Consider the following 17,428-nt stretch of genomic DNA (forward strand, 5'->3'; position numbering starts at 1 on the left):
GGGGCTGGGATGGAGCTCAGCCGGTGGAGTGTCTCATAGCATGCTCTAAGCATGGTGCAAAACCTGGCTTGGTGGTACATGTCTATAACCACATGTAAAAGCAGACGTGGTGGTGCACGCCTGTAACCACAGCACTTAGGTGGGGCAGGAGGATCAGAAGTTCAAAATCATTCTCAGCTTCACAGCAAATCAGAGACCAGCCTTGGGCCCTGTCTCAAAAGGCAAACAATCCCTCTGGTGGTCTGGGTGGGGCTGAGGGAGCGGGGAGGGACGGACAGGAAGGTGGTCCAGCCCTTACACCTGAATTGAATCATGGGTATTTTTGAGCAAGAACAGGAAAATCATCCTGGAGAAAAAGAAATGGGAATAAGAGTTGAAAGGTGTTTTTTGTTTTCTGGTTTATTTGAGGCTATTTATTTATTGAATTTCAAAACAGAATCTCACTATGCATCCCTGGCTGGCCTTGATATGGAGACCAGGCTGGTACCAAACTTATGTTGTCCTACCGCCTCCACACTCCAGGAAGAGACTACAGATGTATGTGACCATGCCTGGTTTTTATCTCTGACATAACTTCCAATACCATCATTGAATTCTTGAGTTCACATTACAGCTGTCACTAAGCATAGAAAACTTCCAAGCTGAGGAGCTGATGTTCACATTCATGTCACCTTTTTTTTTTTAATTTTTTTATTCGATATAATTTATTTACATTTCAAATGATTTCCCCTTTTCTAGCCCCCCACTCCTTGAAAGTCCCACAAGCCTCCTCCTCTCCCCCTGTCCTCCCACCCACCCCTTCCCATTTCCCCGTTCTGGTTTTGCTGAATACTGCTTCATTGAGTCTTTCCAGAACATGGGGCCACTCTTTCATATCACCTTTACATAAACACCTGGGTCCACCCATGCAAACTCCAGGCTGCTTCCACTTGCATAGACCACCAATGTGCACAGAGCATTGGAAAACTCCAAATATTACAGTTAGTGTGTATGTGCAAGTGTGTGTCTGTGTGAATGTGTAAGTATATGTATGTGTGCATATGTGTGCATGTGTGTGAATGTGTAAGTATATGTATGTGTGCATGTGTGTGCATGTGTGTGCATGTGTGTGAATGTGTGTGAATGTGTAAGTATATGTATGTGTGCATGTGTGTGCATGTGTGTGAATGCGTATGTGTGTGTATGTGTGAGCATGCACATGTCATGACATACATGTGAAGGTCACAGGACCAGTTTGGGGAGCTGGCTCTTTTTCCATCTTGCTGATGCAGTGTCTCTTGTTGTTTATGCTGTTGTGTGTTCTGGACAGTAGCTGGTAGCCAGCTAGCAAGCCTTCTGCCGATTCTCCCGTCTCTGCTGCCCGTCTCCATGAAGGAGTGCTGGGGTCTTAGGTGTGTGCCTCTCATCCAGCATTTGTGGATTCTGGGGCTCATACTCAGGCTATCAGGCGTGCAGCACGACAAGTGCTCTACCTCCTGATCCACCTCACAAGCCCCAAATATCACTTTTATGCTGGTGTTCTATAGCTATAAAACCTTACTGGTTGCTGTAGATGTAATTGGTTTGTGGAGTGCTGGAACCAGCTAGCCACAGGATTCCAGACAGAAGCATTTCATTACCTATTTATCTAACTCTGCCTTCAAAAGTCCCAGTCCTTCTGAGTCTCTGTTCTAACAAATTCCCCAGACAGTTCTTAAAGACCCAGAGTTTAAACTGCTACCATGCTGTTACAGACAAAAGCTAAGTGGATTACAGATTAGTCATGAAACATACAAGACTAATCAGGGCGTGAGCGACGTCTTGTGGGAGGGGACCTGGCTGGTGAGGTTAAGAGGGACTTTCCAGCCAGGTGGTGGTGGCACACGCCTGTAATCCCAGCACTTGGGAGGCAGGCAGATTTCCGAGTTCGAGGCCAGCCTGGTCTACACAGTGAGTTCCAGGACAGCCAGGGCTACACAGAGAAACCCTGTCTCAAAAAAAAAAAAAAAAAAAAAAGAGGGAATTTCCAGGACACACACATAATCAAAACCTCTGGGATCAATGAACATTCAAAGGTGTACCCTTCCCCCCCTGCAACTAGTTGGCTAGCGGGCACCCAACTCTTCCGATGGCTACCTCCGGCCTTTGTTCTACAAACAAAGGGACTCCACACCTCGGCTATCGACACCGCCCCCAGGCCGGCGTTCACCTGAGCTCTCAGGCAGTAGGCAGACGACCCGCTGAGACTTGGAGCCAGAGAATTCACAGCACCGCCTTTGAAGCTACCGACTTCTGGGGGGTTGGCCGATCCCCCAAATGTCTATAAAACCTGTCTTCAATTTATTAAAAGCAGTCTTGACCAGAATCCTAGGCTTGACTCAAATCCCTTGTCTGTGTCCCTGTTCCCCAAGATTCTTTCAACAGGTAACCTGGTTCACATGTAGCCGCTGGCGGCTACATACTGGCGCCTGAACGTGGGAGACCTGGCACGAGAGAATTCCTGAGGTGGCCCTATCCAGCGAAGCTTCGCAGAAAAAAGGTGAAAATTAATGGTATCTGCACGGTAAGCAACATAGAAGTTAAAACTAGCGCTAGTGAATTCGTGTCTATCGTTGTGAGTGCAAGGAAGAGATACAGTTTTTCAAGCATATTGTGTGCACCCGACACAGGAGTTGCTTGGGTTAAAAGGATAGGAAAAAATGGGACAGGAAAGTTCGCGCGAGATCTGCGCACGCAACATTCAAGAGTTGCTTCAGGCAAAAGGGATTGGGTTTGAAGAGGAAAGATTAGAAGATTTCTTGGACCAGATATATTCCTGTTGTCCTTGGTTCCGAGAAAAACGAACGTTAAATGAGAGAACTTGGCTGAGAATTGGTAATTCGCTAAAGGCAGCCAAGGCAGACAATATCACCCTCTGCCTTTGGACTCTGATTAAGGACATCATAGATGAAGGGAGTTTGGAAGAATTAGGTGTTATTCATGAAAGTGAGGATTTTCAAGTAAAAGGCCATGTGGAGAGGATCCCTGTTATAGAAAATTCTCCACAACCTGAGTCTCGTAAACAAAGAGACAGTTCTGATGAGTCTGTGGTTAGGAAAAAAATAGCTCATCCCGAGAAAGGAGCAATTGAAGTTCATGGAGAAACTTGGCCCTCTGTAGCGCCATCCGCGCCGCCTGTGACCTTGATGGCAGAGGCCGAAATCCAGAAGGATATGCAATTACAAAAGTTAGAGTTTGAAATTAAATTGCAGAAATTGACTAATGAGTTACAGGAGCTAAAAAGGGTCTCTAATACTAGAGAGAACAATAACTCGGAGACCCGCCAGTCGCCATTAGAAAGAGTTATAAACCAGGCCCGCGGAGAGGGGCAGGATACGTCAGAAATCTTAGCTTTTCCAGTCCTTGAGATAGAAGACCAGGACAATGTGGTCAGACAATATCAGACCTTGGAATTTAAGGTGATAAAAGAGTTAAAGCTAGCCGTAGCCCAGTACGGCCCGACAGCTCCCTTTACACAGGCGTTGTTGGATACTGTGATTGAGTCGAATCTAACTCCACAGGATTGGAAAACGCTGTGTAAAGCTACGTTGTCGGGGGGAGATTTCTTGCTCTGGAGTTCTGAATGGCGTGAGGCTTGCAAAAGAACCGCTGCCACTAACACTCAAGCAGGCCATCCAGAATGGAATGCGGAGATGTTGTTGGGGGAAGGCCTATTTGAAGGAAATAATAACCAGATTGGGTTTCCCATCGCAGTGTATGCGCAGATTGCGGTGGCCGCCCGCCGTGCTTGGACTCTGTTACCAGCTAAGGGAGATATTAGTGGAAATCTAACAGCTGTGAAACAGGCTCCCGACGAACTCTTTCAGGATTTCGTAGACAGATTGCTGAAAACGGCTAATAGAATTTTTGGAAACTCTCAGGCAGAGAATCCGCTGGTTACGCAACTAGCCTATGAGAATGCTAATGCGGCCTGCCGAGAGGCCATTAGACCCCAGAGAGGAAAGACAGACCTAGCCGGTTACATTCGCCTTTGTTCTGAGATCGGTCCTTCCTATAATCAGGGTTTAGCTATAGCTGCAGCGCTGCAGGGAACAACTATTCAAGGAATTCTGTCACAAAGACGAGGAAATAGGAGATGTTTTAAATGTGGTAGTCTGGGTCATTTTAAGAGTGATTGTCCTGATAATAAGCCCAGTATAAACGGGCAATCAGGTGGTCCACCAGGAACGTGCCATAAGTGTAGAAAAGGAAATCAATGGGTTAAGAGAGACAAGTCAAAAAATAACTTCCAAGGTAGACCCGTGTCGGGAAACGGGGGGAGGGGCCAGCCCCAGGCCCCGATGCATCAGACTGTCTGTGGGGCACAGCTACTGCCGAGCCAAGGAAATCCATCCTTGACCTCACCAGAGCTACACCAGGAAGTGCAGGGCTGGACCTCTGTTGCATCTGCAATGCCGTACTAACTCCAGAGATGGGAGTTCAGGTTTTGCCCACGGGAGTTTTTGGGCCATTACCTGAAGGTACTTGGGGATTGTTGTTAGGACGAAGCAGTTCTACTGTGAAGGGACTACAGATTTATCCAGGAGTCATAGACAGTGATTATGAGGGAGAAATTAAAATTATGGCTGCTTCCTCTCGTGGTGTCATAAGTATTCCAGCTAATCAAAGAATTGCCCAGTTAGTCTTGGTGCCCTTACATGCACTGCCTTCCAAATTCATTAAAGATAAGAGAGGGGAGGAGGGCTTTGGCTCCTCCGGAGTGTTCTGGGTTCAGTCTATTACTAATAAAAGACCTAACCTTAAATTGACTATTGAAGGAAAGAGTTTTGAAGGATTAATAGATACGGGAGCTGATGTTACAATTATTAAGGGACAGGACTGGCCGTCTAATTGGCCTTTGACAGAGACCCTAACGCATCTGCAAGGAATCGGTTATGCAAATAATCCGAAACAGAGCGCTAGACTTCTAACTTGGAAAGATGCAGATGGAAATTCAGGACAAATTCGGCCTTTCGTGATGCAGAAGTTGCCTACCACGCTCTGGGGCAGAGACCTGTTATCTCAGATGAATTTAATTCTGTGTAATCCTAATGAAATTGCCTCTAAGCAAAAGACAGTGTCGGAGGAATCCGAGCCTACTCGGGGGCTTGGATATGAAGGACAAGGCACTAGTAGGTTTAAAAACCCCCAGGCAAACCCTAACTCTAGAAGTCTGGGGCATTTTCAGTAATGGCCACTATCTCTCCTGCACCCCACGCCGATAAAATTCAATGGCTTAGCGACATTCCAGTGTGGGTTGATCAGTGGCCTTTAACTAAAGAGAAATTGGAGGCTGCCTCGCTTTTGGTGCAGGAACAGTTAGAGGCAGGACATCTTATAGAGTCATTATCTCCATGGAACACGCCGATATTCGTAATTAAAAAGAAGTCCGGCAAATGGAGATTGTTACAGGATTTAAGAAAGGTAAATGAAACAATGTTGCCCATGGGAACCTTACAAACGGGTCTTCCATCTCCCGTGGCTATTCCAAAAGGGTTTCATAAAATAGTCATAGATTTAAAAGATTGTTTCTTTACCATTCCTTTGCACCCTGAAGACTGCAAAAGGTTTGCGTTCAGTGTTCCTTCTATTAACTTTGCAGAGCCTATGAAAAGGTTTGAATGGACCGTGCTTCCCCAGGGCATGGCAAACAGCCCCGCCTTGTGCCAGAAATTCGTAGCACAGGCCATTCAACCTGTGAGACAGAAATGGCCAGATATTTACTTTATCCATTTCACAGATGATTTTCTAATTGCAGGAAAAAATCCTCAGACCTTGCTTTTATGTTTTAGAGATTTGCAGCAAGCCCTGGTCGCTAAAGGGCTGCAGATAGCTCCAGAGAAGATTCAGATTCAGGAGCCATATAACTATCTAGGTTTTAAACTTACGGACCAGTCAATTTTTTCCCAGAAGATAATTATCCGCAGGGACAATTTGAAAACTTTAAATGATTTTCAGAAATTATTGGGTGACATTAATTGGCTTCGGCCGTATTTAAAACTTACCACAGGGGAATTACAACCTTTATTTGATATTCTTAAAGGAAATGCCGATCCGACATCCCCTAGGGTATTAACTTCAGAAGGACTTTTTGCCTTACAGACAGTGGAGAAAGCTATTGAGAACCAATTTATTACCTATATAGATTATTCCTTACCTCTGCATCTGCTAATTTTTAATACTACTCATTCGCCTACAGGATTATTATGGCAAAAGGCTCCTCTGATGTGGATTCATTTGAGGGTGTCTTCTAGGCGTAATATCTTGCCATATTTTGAAGCAGTGGCCCAAGTAATTATGCTTGGTAGAAAGCAGGCATTGACTTATTTTGGTAAGGAACCGGACTTTATTATACAACCTTACAGTGTAAATCAGGATGAATGGCTAAAACAGCATAGCACAGATTGGCTGCTGGCTCAGATTGGTTTTAAAGGGTGTATAGACAATCATTATCCTCAAGACAAGTTAATAAAGTTTTTAAATATGCATGAGGTCGTATTTCCAAAAATGACATCTCTACAGCCGCTGCAGAATGCACTCCTAGTGTTCACAGATGGTTCATCAAAAGGAAAAGCCGGATATCGTGTTAACAATCAACAGGTGGTCGTAGAAACGCCTGGGTTATCTGCTCAGTTATCAGAGCTTACAGCAGTGCTGTGTGTTTTTCAAACTGTAAATAGTACGTTTAATCTCTTTACTGACAGTGCTTATGTTGCATTTTCGATACCGCAACTAGAAACCTGTGGCATGTTTAATTTTAATACGCCAGCTGGATCCTTGTTTTCACAATTGCAAGGTATCATTCTTGCTAGGAAAAATCCTTTTTATATAGGACATATTAGATCTCACTCGGGTCTCCCTGGACCTCTGGCTCAGGGCAATGAGTGCATTGACAAAGCACTAATTGGTCAAGTCTTGGCACTCACACCCATAGAATTGGCAAAACGTGATCATGATAAATTTCATCTTTCGAGTCATACGTTGAGACTCCGCCATAAGATCACAAAAGAACAAGCTAGAATGATCGTAAAGCAATGCCCTAATTGTCTCACTTTAGCACCAGTGCCCCATTTAGGGGTTAATCCACGTGGCCTGGTGCCCAATCAAATTTGGCAAATGGATGTAACTCACTATGCGGAGTTTGGGAAATTAAAATTTATACATGTTTGCATTGATACGTGCTCAGGACTTATTTTTGCTTCCCTGCATACCGGAGAAGCCTCTAGAAATGTAATTGATCATTGTTTACAAGCCTTTAATACCATGGGAGTACCCAAGGTCATTAAGACAGACAATGGACCAGCCTACACTGGTAAGAACTTTATCTCATTTTGTAAAGAATTTAATATAAAACTTAAAACTGGAATTCCTTATAATCCAATGGGGCAAGGAATAGTGGAGCGCGCCCATCGCACGCTTAAAAATTGGCTTATTAAAACTAAGAAGGGAAATTTATATCCCCCTCGGTCCCCAAAGTCACATCTTGCCTTTGTTCTATTCGTTTTAAATTTTCTCCAAACGGATGCGGAAGGCCAGTCTGCCGCTGACAGGCATTGGCATCCGGCTACTTCCAATTCCTACGCCATGGTTAAGTGGCGGGATCCTTTAAATAATTCTTGGAAAGGCCCAGACCCCGTTTTGATATGGGGAAGAGGCGCGGTATGCGTTTTTTCACAAGAACAGGACGAGGCGCGTTGGTTGCCAGAAAGATTGGTAAGACAAGTGGATTCGACCCCAAAAACGGTTGGTAAGTATATTTAGGTCAGAAGGCTGTTTTCCAAGCCGCCCCACTCATTTGGGGAGATATAGTTCCTTTGTCTCCTTGCAAATTAAGTTGCAAGCCAGGCCTTTTGCCTGAGTGGATTCCACCCCCAAACTGTAGGTAAGTATAATTAATTCAAAGGCTGTTTTTCAAGCCACCTCCCAGTTGCTTGGGGAGGCATAGTTCCTTTGTGTTCATGCAAACTAAGTTGCCGGCCAGGGCTCTTCCCTGAGGCCACTGAATTTCAATTAAACCAAAAACCGGTTTGACCTCCCAAGACTAACCAGACAGGTTCTCTTAATCTCCTTTTATATTTGAAGCAGATAACACTCAGAAGACGAAATTCCTTCAGCAATGGCCCTAGGTGGAGGATGGGTTGCCTTTTCAGCTAGCCAACGCTTAGCCGCAGAGAATTTACTCTGCCAGTGGAAGTCCTCGGAGATGAGGCTGCTTGATACTCGGAATCATGCGTGTTTGTTGTCACAACAAACATGGGCATCAGTTGAGGTGCGAGGCGAGGCACTGCAAGGGAAAGGGAAAAAATTCCTGGCTCCGAGTTTCCCTGAAAAGCACGCCCAGCTGCATGGGGGTTTGACATCGTAAGACCGTCCTGAAAAAGGCGGTCTAGCCCCCCCCCTGAAAAAAGATGTCGGTAACACTTAAGGGGGCTGTGGCCAATGCTTTCACTCACTGATGAATGCCCGTCATCCATTGGATGAACTTAATCATTTCCACTGAGTGGTTTTAAATTTAATAATTAAGGGGGAATTGTACCCTTCCCCCCCTGCAACTAGTTGGCTAGCGGGCACCCAACTCTTCCGATGGCTACCTCCGGCCTTTGTTCTACAAACAAAGGGACTCCACACCTCGGCTATCGACACCGCCCCCAGGCCGGCGTTCACCTGAGCTCTCAGGCAGTAGGCAGACGACCCGCTGAGACTTGGAGCCAGAGAATTCACAGCACCGCCTTTGAAGCTACCGACTTCTGGGGGGTTGGCCGATCCCCCAAATGTCTATAAAACCTGTCTTCAATTTATTAAAAGCAGTCTTGACCAGAATCCTAGGCTTGACTCAAATCCCTTGTCTGTGTCCCTGTTCCCCAAGATTCTTTCAACAGGTAACCTGGTTCACATGTAGCCGCTGGCGGCTACACAAAGGATTTCTCTCTCTCTCTCTCTCTCTCTCTCTCTCTCTCTATATATATATATATATATATATATATGTGTGTGTGTGTGTGTGTATGTATACATATGTATACATATATTCATATGTATATACATATATACATATGTGTATATATTCAATATATAATGAAATATACATGAATATACATGAATATATGAATATATTTAATTTATATTAATTATATATTTAATTAATATATAATTTAATATATAATAAATTACATGTTAATTAATACAATATAGTAAATATATTTGTATATAAATATATTAAATTAAATATATTCATATATAAATGTATATATATTATTTATTTTATTTATATACGTACACTGTAGCTGTCTTCACACACACCAAAAGAGGGCATCAGATCCCATTACAGATGGTTGTGAGCCAAGATGTGGTTGTGGGGAATTAAACTCAGGACCTCTGGAAGAGCAGTCAGTGCTCTTAACTGCTGAGACATCTTTCCAGCCCTCTCATGATATATATATATATATATATATATATATATTTAAGTCAAGGATAAAAGCTTGTTTGCAGATAAAAGGCCTGTTCAGACCAGATTGGAGGCAGAAGTTGGTGAATGTATTTTATAATTTTCAGGTAAGTTCTTACTACTGGATTTGATACCAAAAGATTTACCTATAAACCCTAAAAGGAAGTTTTGAGGTTAAGTAGCTCGAATAAAGTTCAAAGACTTGTAATAATTATGTAGCACAAATGATGAAATGTGGTTTTAAAAAGAACCTTAAATAAGAAGTTCATATTGCACTGACTTCTGAGATGGTTTTCCTTGGGACTTTGACAAAGCTGAGACGTTTGTTCCTAGGAAAAGATTATCTTTGAAATGCAAGTGTTATTTTCTATTTTCACTTTGTCATTATCTCACCTGGAGAGCCGGAAGTGAAAACACAGAATTCTACTGAATGAGGGAAACTCTGTGAAGCATTGTAATATCGAGAGGGACTGGAGGCGCAGGGCAGCGCTGTTAGTTGGCCTTGGTTGGTTGCGTTGGGTCTTTTCCAGATCTTTTAATGCCATCGTCTGCTGAGTTCTATGGTGTTAGCTAAAAATGCCTGAGCCACTGAGTACGTGCTTGCCTTGTCTCTGAGGGGAGAGGAGTGTCCGCAGGCCTCTGCGTGATGAAAGTGCTGTGGTGATAAGCGCTTTGAACTTGGATTCAGAGTTAGGTCGGAGGCACTCTGATCCCAGCTGAGTGTTAGGAGGAATCATCTAATCTCTCTCGGTGGAAGGCAGTGCCTTCCCTGTGTCCAGAGTGCGGGTCCTTCCTCCCTGGCGCTGGGTCCAGAAGCTGCCTTACCCCAGGTCCCTCTGATCTTCCAATGGGCCGGGAGCTTAACTGGAATAAGTGTGGGGGCGGGGAGGTGGGCTGAGCACCCAAGATCCGATCCATCTTTGTGTTTTCTGACTGCAGAGGCCGAGGTGACCAACTGCTTCCTGTTCCAGCCGCCACTAGGTCTCCACCATGATGCGCTGAATCCCCTCAAGCTGTGAGCCGGAACAAATCCTTCTCCCTTTTTTCTCAGGTATTTAGTTACTGTTACGAAATATAATGAGCTGGTAGAGCTGGTAGAGGGCCTATCTGGTGGGCTCTTGCCAGGGTGTGGCCCCCCAGTAATTGCGCCATGCAACAGGTCTGATATAAGGGAGTCTATTTGGGAAGAAAGGGGAGTAAGGACCTGGAGAAGAGGTAGAGGCAGAGGAGTAGACATGTGGAAAGGCAGACGGACAGGAGCAGAGCTAGGAGGGCAGGGAAGAGGAAGAGCACAGAGAAAGACAGAAAGTGGGGAGAAAGACTGGCTGGGAATTTGTGGGACAAGAGGAAGCAAGAGGGGGGAGGAGAAGGGGGAGGGGGAGGGGAGAGAGAGGTAGGGAGGGAGAGCGCTGGGTGGTGGGGTAGTTCTTTTCTAAGCTGCCCATAGGTGATGCACCTGGAGGTAGGGTGGCGACAGTAAGCTAGGTACCTGGGAGGCGCCTAGTGGAATCCCCTGTAAACTAACATTTATAGCAACAAGAAATGTAACTCATACAGTCCCGTTCTGTGGGATTTGTCCACGTGATCAACACAGGACACATTTCTGAAGGGTCACCCAGGCACCAGCACAGACTGGGGATCCGTAGAAGCCATACAGCCATTGCACACTACCTTAAGTTCTCTGCCCTATTCCCAACATCCTCTTTATGGTTCCATTCTCAGAGCAGACCACACCACACAAGCACGTGGAAGTCTTGCTCTGAGCATCCATTTCCCAGGGTCTCTAAGACACCTGTATCAGTGATGTCATGGGGGCTAGCCAGTGTTCGTTTTTCTTTTCTTTTTCCTTTCCCCACCCCCAGAAACACAAAGCAGGGCAGAGAAGTGGGAAGGTTTTATAGTTGCAGTAGGGCTAAGGGGTTGTGGAGACAGCTTAGTTGTTAAGACCGCTTTCTGCGTTGTCAAGGTTTGGTGCTTGGATCCCAGTACCTACATCAGGCAGCCCACAGGCATCCACTTGGAACTCCAGGTCCAGAGGAATCTGAGGCCCTCTTCTGGCCCCTGAAGGCACTACACTCACAGTTGCAATTTCAAACAGAAAATTTGCAAAAGTAAAATCAAGAGCTCACACATGTTCTCTGTTCAGATTCACAAAATAACCCCCTGCCATATTCTATTAGTTTGTGTTTATCAATAGATTTCCTGAATTCACTTGAAACTCTGCATATGTCTCCTTCTCTCCCATTCTGTTTGAATCTATCTATCTATCTATCTATCTATCAATCATCCATCCATCCATCCATCCATCCATCCATCCATCTTTGGATGGATACCCATCCAAAGAACATGATAGCCTCATGTAGATTGAAGTGTAATTATGATATGGGAAAATCTTGATACAGACACATTGCTATCCATATTATTTGCCAGTTGTCTCAAAACTGTCCTGTATAGAATTTTTTTTCCATATAGGATTTAGTTCCTGTCTTAGTCAGGGTTTCTATTCCTGCACTAACATCATGACCAAGAAGCAAGTTGGGAGGAAAGGGTTTATTCCGCTTACACTTCCACACTGCTGTTCATCACCAAAGGAAGTCAGGACTAGAACTCAAAGCAGGTCAGGAAGCAGGAGCTGATGCAGAGGCCATGGAGGGATGTTACTTACTGGCTTGCTTCCCCTGGCTTGCTCAGCCTGCTCTCTTATAGAACCCAAGAATACCAGCCCAGGGATGGCACCACCCACAGTGGGTCCTCCCACCCTTGATCACTAATTGAGAAAATACCTTACAGCTGGATTTCATGGAGGCACTTCCCCAAGGGAGGCTCCTTTTTCTGTGATAACTCCAGCCTGTGTCAAGTTGACACACAAAACCAGCCAGCACAATTGACCCCTTGTCAACCTGACACACAAACACATCACTATTAAGCCTCAATCTTTACTTTCTTTTTTTTTTTAAATATTTTTATTTTCTATATTCTTTGTTTACATTCCAGACGATTTCCCCTTTCCCGATCCCCCCTCCCCATATGTCCCATAAACCTTCTTCTCTCCATCCATTCTCCAATGACCTCCCTCCTTTTTTTCTCTGTCCTTATATTCCCCTCCAATGCTAGATCAATCCTTTCCAGGATCAGGACCTTCTCCATACTTCTTCTTCATGGGGGTCATTTGTTATGCGATTTGTGCCTTGGGTATTCAGGGCTTCTGGGCTAGTTAATATCCACTTATCAGAGATTGCATTCCATGTGTATTCTTTTGTGACTGGGTTACCTCACTTAGGATGATATTTTCCAGATCAAACCATTTGCCTAAACATTTTGTGAATTCATTGTTTCTAACACTCCTCCACTGCTGGTGGGGCTGTAAGATGGTACAACCACTTTGGAAATCAGTCTGGCGGTTCCTCAGAAAACTGGACATGACACTTCCAGAGGACCCTGCTATACCTCTCCTGGGCATATTCCCTGGCATGCAATAAAGACACATGCTCCATTATGTTCATAGTAGCCTTATTTATAATAGCCAGAAGCTGGAAAGAATCCAGATGCCCCACAAAGGAAGAATGGGTACAGAAAATGTGGTATATTTACACAATGCAATACTACTCAGAAATCCCTACTTTCTTATTCATCACCAAGATCTAAATAACTTTAAAAGTCCTACAGTCTTTGCAAATTCTTATATATTAAAATGTCAACCCCTTTAAAATATCCAATATCTTTTACAACTCAAGGTCTCTTAACTGTGGGCTCCACTAAAATACTTTCTTCCTTTAAGAGGGAAAACTATCAGGGCACAGTCACAATCAAAGGCAAAATCAAATGCCAACCGCCCAATGTCTGGGATCCAACTCACGATCTTCTGGGCTCTTCCAAGGGCTTGGGTCACTTCTCCAGCTCTGCCCTCTGCAGCATGCACATATCTTCTAGGCTCCAGCTGCCTGTACTCCACTGCTGCTGCTGTTCTTGGTGTCATTGCATGGCACTGGCATCTCCAAAACACTGCTGTCGTCCACTGTAACTAGGCTTCACCAATAGCCTCTCATAGGCCCTCTACGTGGTGCCAAGCCTCAACTCCTTTGTATGACCCCTTCAGTCCTGGGTCATCAAATGCAACTGAGGCTACACCTTCACCAATGGCCTTTCCTGGTCTCTCAAAGTGCTGAGCCTCAGCTGCTCTTCATGACCCCTTCATGCCTTCAAAACCAGTACCACCTGGGTGACTATTACACAATACCAAATCCAGCCACAGCATGAGGTACAACCTTGGCTATCACTGGAACACAGCCTCTGTGTGCTCTCAGAAAACACTTCCCAGAAGATTTCACCTCAGTGATGCTGATCTCTTCTTAACCACCATTAATTTCTTAGCTCCAGCTACCCAGCATCAATAGTCCCAGTAACACAAAAGTTCACTTTAGTGGTTCTGGTATCTTGTTAATCACAGATGATTCTTCAGCCACAGCTAACCAAAACCACAGAATCTTCATGATCAAAACATGGCCCTGATAAGAATCTTTAATCTTCCCTCTGAAATTCCACAAGCCAGGCCTCAATTGTCGGCACTGTTCTCGACATTATCTTCCAAGCTACTACACAACATCCCACAGAACTCTTAACACCAAATGGATCTTCTAGCCCAAAGTTCCAAAGTCCTTCCACAGTCCTCTTCAAAAGATGGTCAGGTTGTCACAGGAATACCTCACTATGCTAGTACCAAGTTGTCTTAGTCAGGGTTTCTATTCCTGCACAAACATCATGACCACGAAATAGGCTGGGGAGGAGAGGGTTTATTCAGCTTACACTTCCACATTGCTGTTGCTATGGATTGGAAGTCAGGACTGGAACTCAAGCAGGTCAGGAAGCAGGAGCTGATGCAGAGGCCATGGAGGGATGTTATTTACTGGCTTGATTCCCCTGGCTTGCTCAGCTTGCTTTCTTATAGAAACCAAGACTACCAACCCAAGACTACCAGGCCAGGGATGGCCCACAATGGGCCCTCTCCCCTTGATCACTAATTGAGAAAATGCCTTACAGCTGGATCTCATGGAGGCATTTCCTCACCTGAAGCTCCTTTCTCTATGATAACTCCAGTTTGTGTCAAGTTGACATGCAAAACCAGCCAACACAGTTCCATGTCATATTTCCATGTACTATAATGTTGTCCTATCTTTTTAACTTTTTTCCCAGTATTATCTAATTCTTTTCTGGGTATTCTCTCTGGAGGTGAGCAAACCCCATCTGCTCTTCATCAGTGATGTTTATCGATCATCATAGGAAGATGTCTGGTTTCCACTACTAGAACATAATTTTTTAAATCATAAAAGAATCTTTAAAAAAGTATGTGTGTTTGCCTGCATGTGTATATGTGCAGTACATGCATGCATTACCCATAAAACCAGAAGAGGGCACCAGATCCACAGACCCAGAGTTACAGGTGGTTGTGAGCCTCCATGTGGGTGCTGGGAACTTAGGTCCTCTACAAAAGTGGTTTGTGCTTTGACACATAGAGCCATTGTTCCAGCCCCTAGGAAAACACTCTACAATAGTGAATAATAAGAGATCACATTATAGTCATTTGAAAACAAGCACAAATGAAAATTCTACGCCATCTTTCACATATAAAGAACACTCATTACCACTGCTGATCCTGAATTTGAGTGGCAGAGTGGGACTAGGAAACATCAGGGTGCTAAGAAGACTTGGAGATCTGCAGAACTGAAGTAATTTGCCAGGTAGGCCAGTGTGCTCTGTGTCTCCCAGCTACTTCCTCAATCCCCTGTACATATGGGGAAAGCAGAGACAATGCCTTCTCTGTTCGCATGTCACTCAAAAACACATCCAAAGAAGAATCCATGCCCTCCCCTCTTTTCCACCTGGTACCAGAGCATTCCCAGACTTCAAATCTGTCTGCATTTAAACACTGTCCACGTCCAGACTGGAAATGCATTTCCTGTCTTATTATTTCAAAGAGCTATCTTAATCCCTGGCTGTCTCAGCAAACCCAACGCCCTGTCCCTGCTACCCCCCTTCCTGCTTGCAGCTCAGAGCTGGAGCCAGAGCCGGTTGAACCTGTGATAAAGACCTCAGCTTTTGGGTCCACAGAGCTGCTTTTGTGCGGCTTCTGAGTAGAAATACAATGGTGTCTCCCTCCTCTTCCTCCCACTCAGCTCAAATCGGAGTTAAGTGTGCTATTTTGAAATCTTCCAAAGGCAGACAAGCCAAGAACCTATAATTGTAGGGGGACCGTCTTCACTGGCAGCCGTGTCTGTGTGGGCCCAGCAGCAGCAGATTCAGCACTGAAGTTCCCATCAGCGTGGTGTTAGACCCAAGCTTTTCCTGTGTTGCCTATACTGTGTATCAGGGCAGCCAGAACAGATCTCTCTATGCCTTCATTTCTACTCTGGTAATAAAAGCCTCACACATCCTTACACTGGATTTACTGCAAACAAACATGGAGGGAATGCCTGGCGGTTCCCCACTTACTGCTATGGGCACCACAGAAACCCTAAGTTCTAGCATGCAGGATGTGACTGGATTTGAAGATAGGGGACTTTAAAGTGGAAATCTTGTTAGAAAAAGGACATTATAGTAATCCCAACCTGAAGAATATGTGGAGCTACACAGAGAGAGCAGCCAGCCACAGGCCATGACGGTCTGTGTCAGAAGACATCAGACCCTCAGCTTCTCGACCTGGACTTTGAGACTCCAGCTAGTTGAGAAATGGCTTCTGTTGTGTAGTAAGGCTTATTGGGGCCTGGCAAGTGCCTGAGTGACCTGAGGAGAACAACTTAACCCTTTGAGGCAGGGTAAGAGGCAGGACTTACAGGCTCAGAGCAAAGCATGAGGCTTTTTGTTAATAAGTTACAAGCAAGTGTGGGGGCTTATAGCCGTAATTCCAGAATTGCAGACTTAGAATTGCAGAACTGCTTAGAATCTGAGGCCAGCTTGGGCTACATAGTAAGTTCCAGGCTAGCCTAGGGTCAGGATTACACAAATGCTAAGACAGCATCGCAGAATAGTAACCCATGTGGGGTGCCCTCTGAGATGTTGGGCGGGGTTGTCCTCGGGTGACTGTAACTCTCACCTGCTTATGAAGCTGGTTCCACTTTTAGGCCTCAGTTTCATCATCCAGAAAGTGGTGGTAATAATGCCACTTATTCTCAGGGCTGGGGAGATTACATAAGATTCTAGATAAGCCGTTAGAGAACATGAAAGGACAAGGAGCAGGTTGTTAAAAGTTTCTCATGAAATTGTTTTGCCTGGGTCAAGTCCCAGGATTCCCCCCCTACCACCACCACCAAAAAAGAATGGTCTAGAAGCCATTAGTGAGCAGGATGCTGGGGCAGAGAGGGGGTCAGAGAGCAGGCCACCGCAGAGCTGAGGGATTCTGCGGGGGTGAGCAGAGCCCATGCTTACTGACACTTCTAGTCTGAGGAGGGGTCTCTGCTGCAGGAGGGGTCTCTGCTGCAGGAGGGGTCTCTGCTGCAGGAGGGGTCTCTGCTGCAGGAGGGGTCTCTGCTGCAGGAGGGGTCTCTGCTGCAGGACAGGCATCCTCTTCTCTGGCTTCTGCCTGCTGCAGCACAGGAAGTATGCTCCACTTAGAGTGGGCTTTGGATCCCAGTGCTTTCTGACAAAGGTGTTATTATTTCCACGCATATGACTCCTTTACTCTATAAATAAATAAAGCTTTAGAAGAGAGAACCAAACAGCCCTGGGGCTTAAAATAGGGCAGGACAAATAAAGCCAGGCTCAGAACACGCGCTCCTGAAGAGAGTCGGGGGATTCTGAGTGGCGTTTTGGACAAGGATACATAAAAAGACATATTTATTGTTTCCTAAAATTATTTAGAAGCCAGTGGGTAGTATATTACAATGATATTCTCAAACACTCTTTTAGAGAACGATACAATGGGGAAATAATTTTTAGCGTGAGACATAAAGGTCTAACTAGATCCCCCAGCATTTT

This window comes from Apodemus sylvaticus, chromosome 2 (genome assembly GCF_947179515.1).
Source record: "Apodemus sylvaticus chromosome 2, mApoSyl1.1, whole genome shotgun sequence".
NCBI classification, from domain to species: domain Eukaryota; kingdom Metazoa; phylum Chordata; class Mammalia; order Rodentia; family Muridae; genus Apodemus; species Apodemus sylvaticus.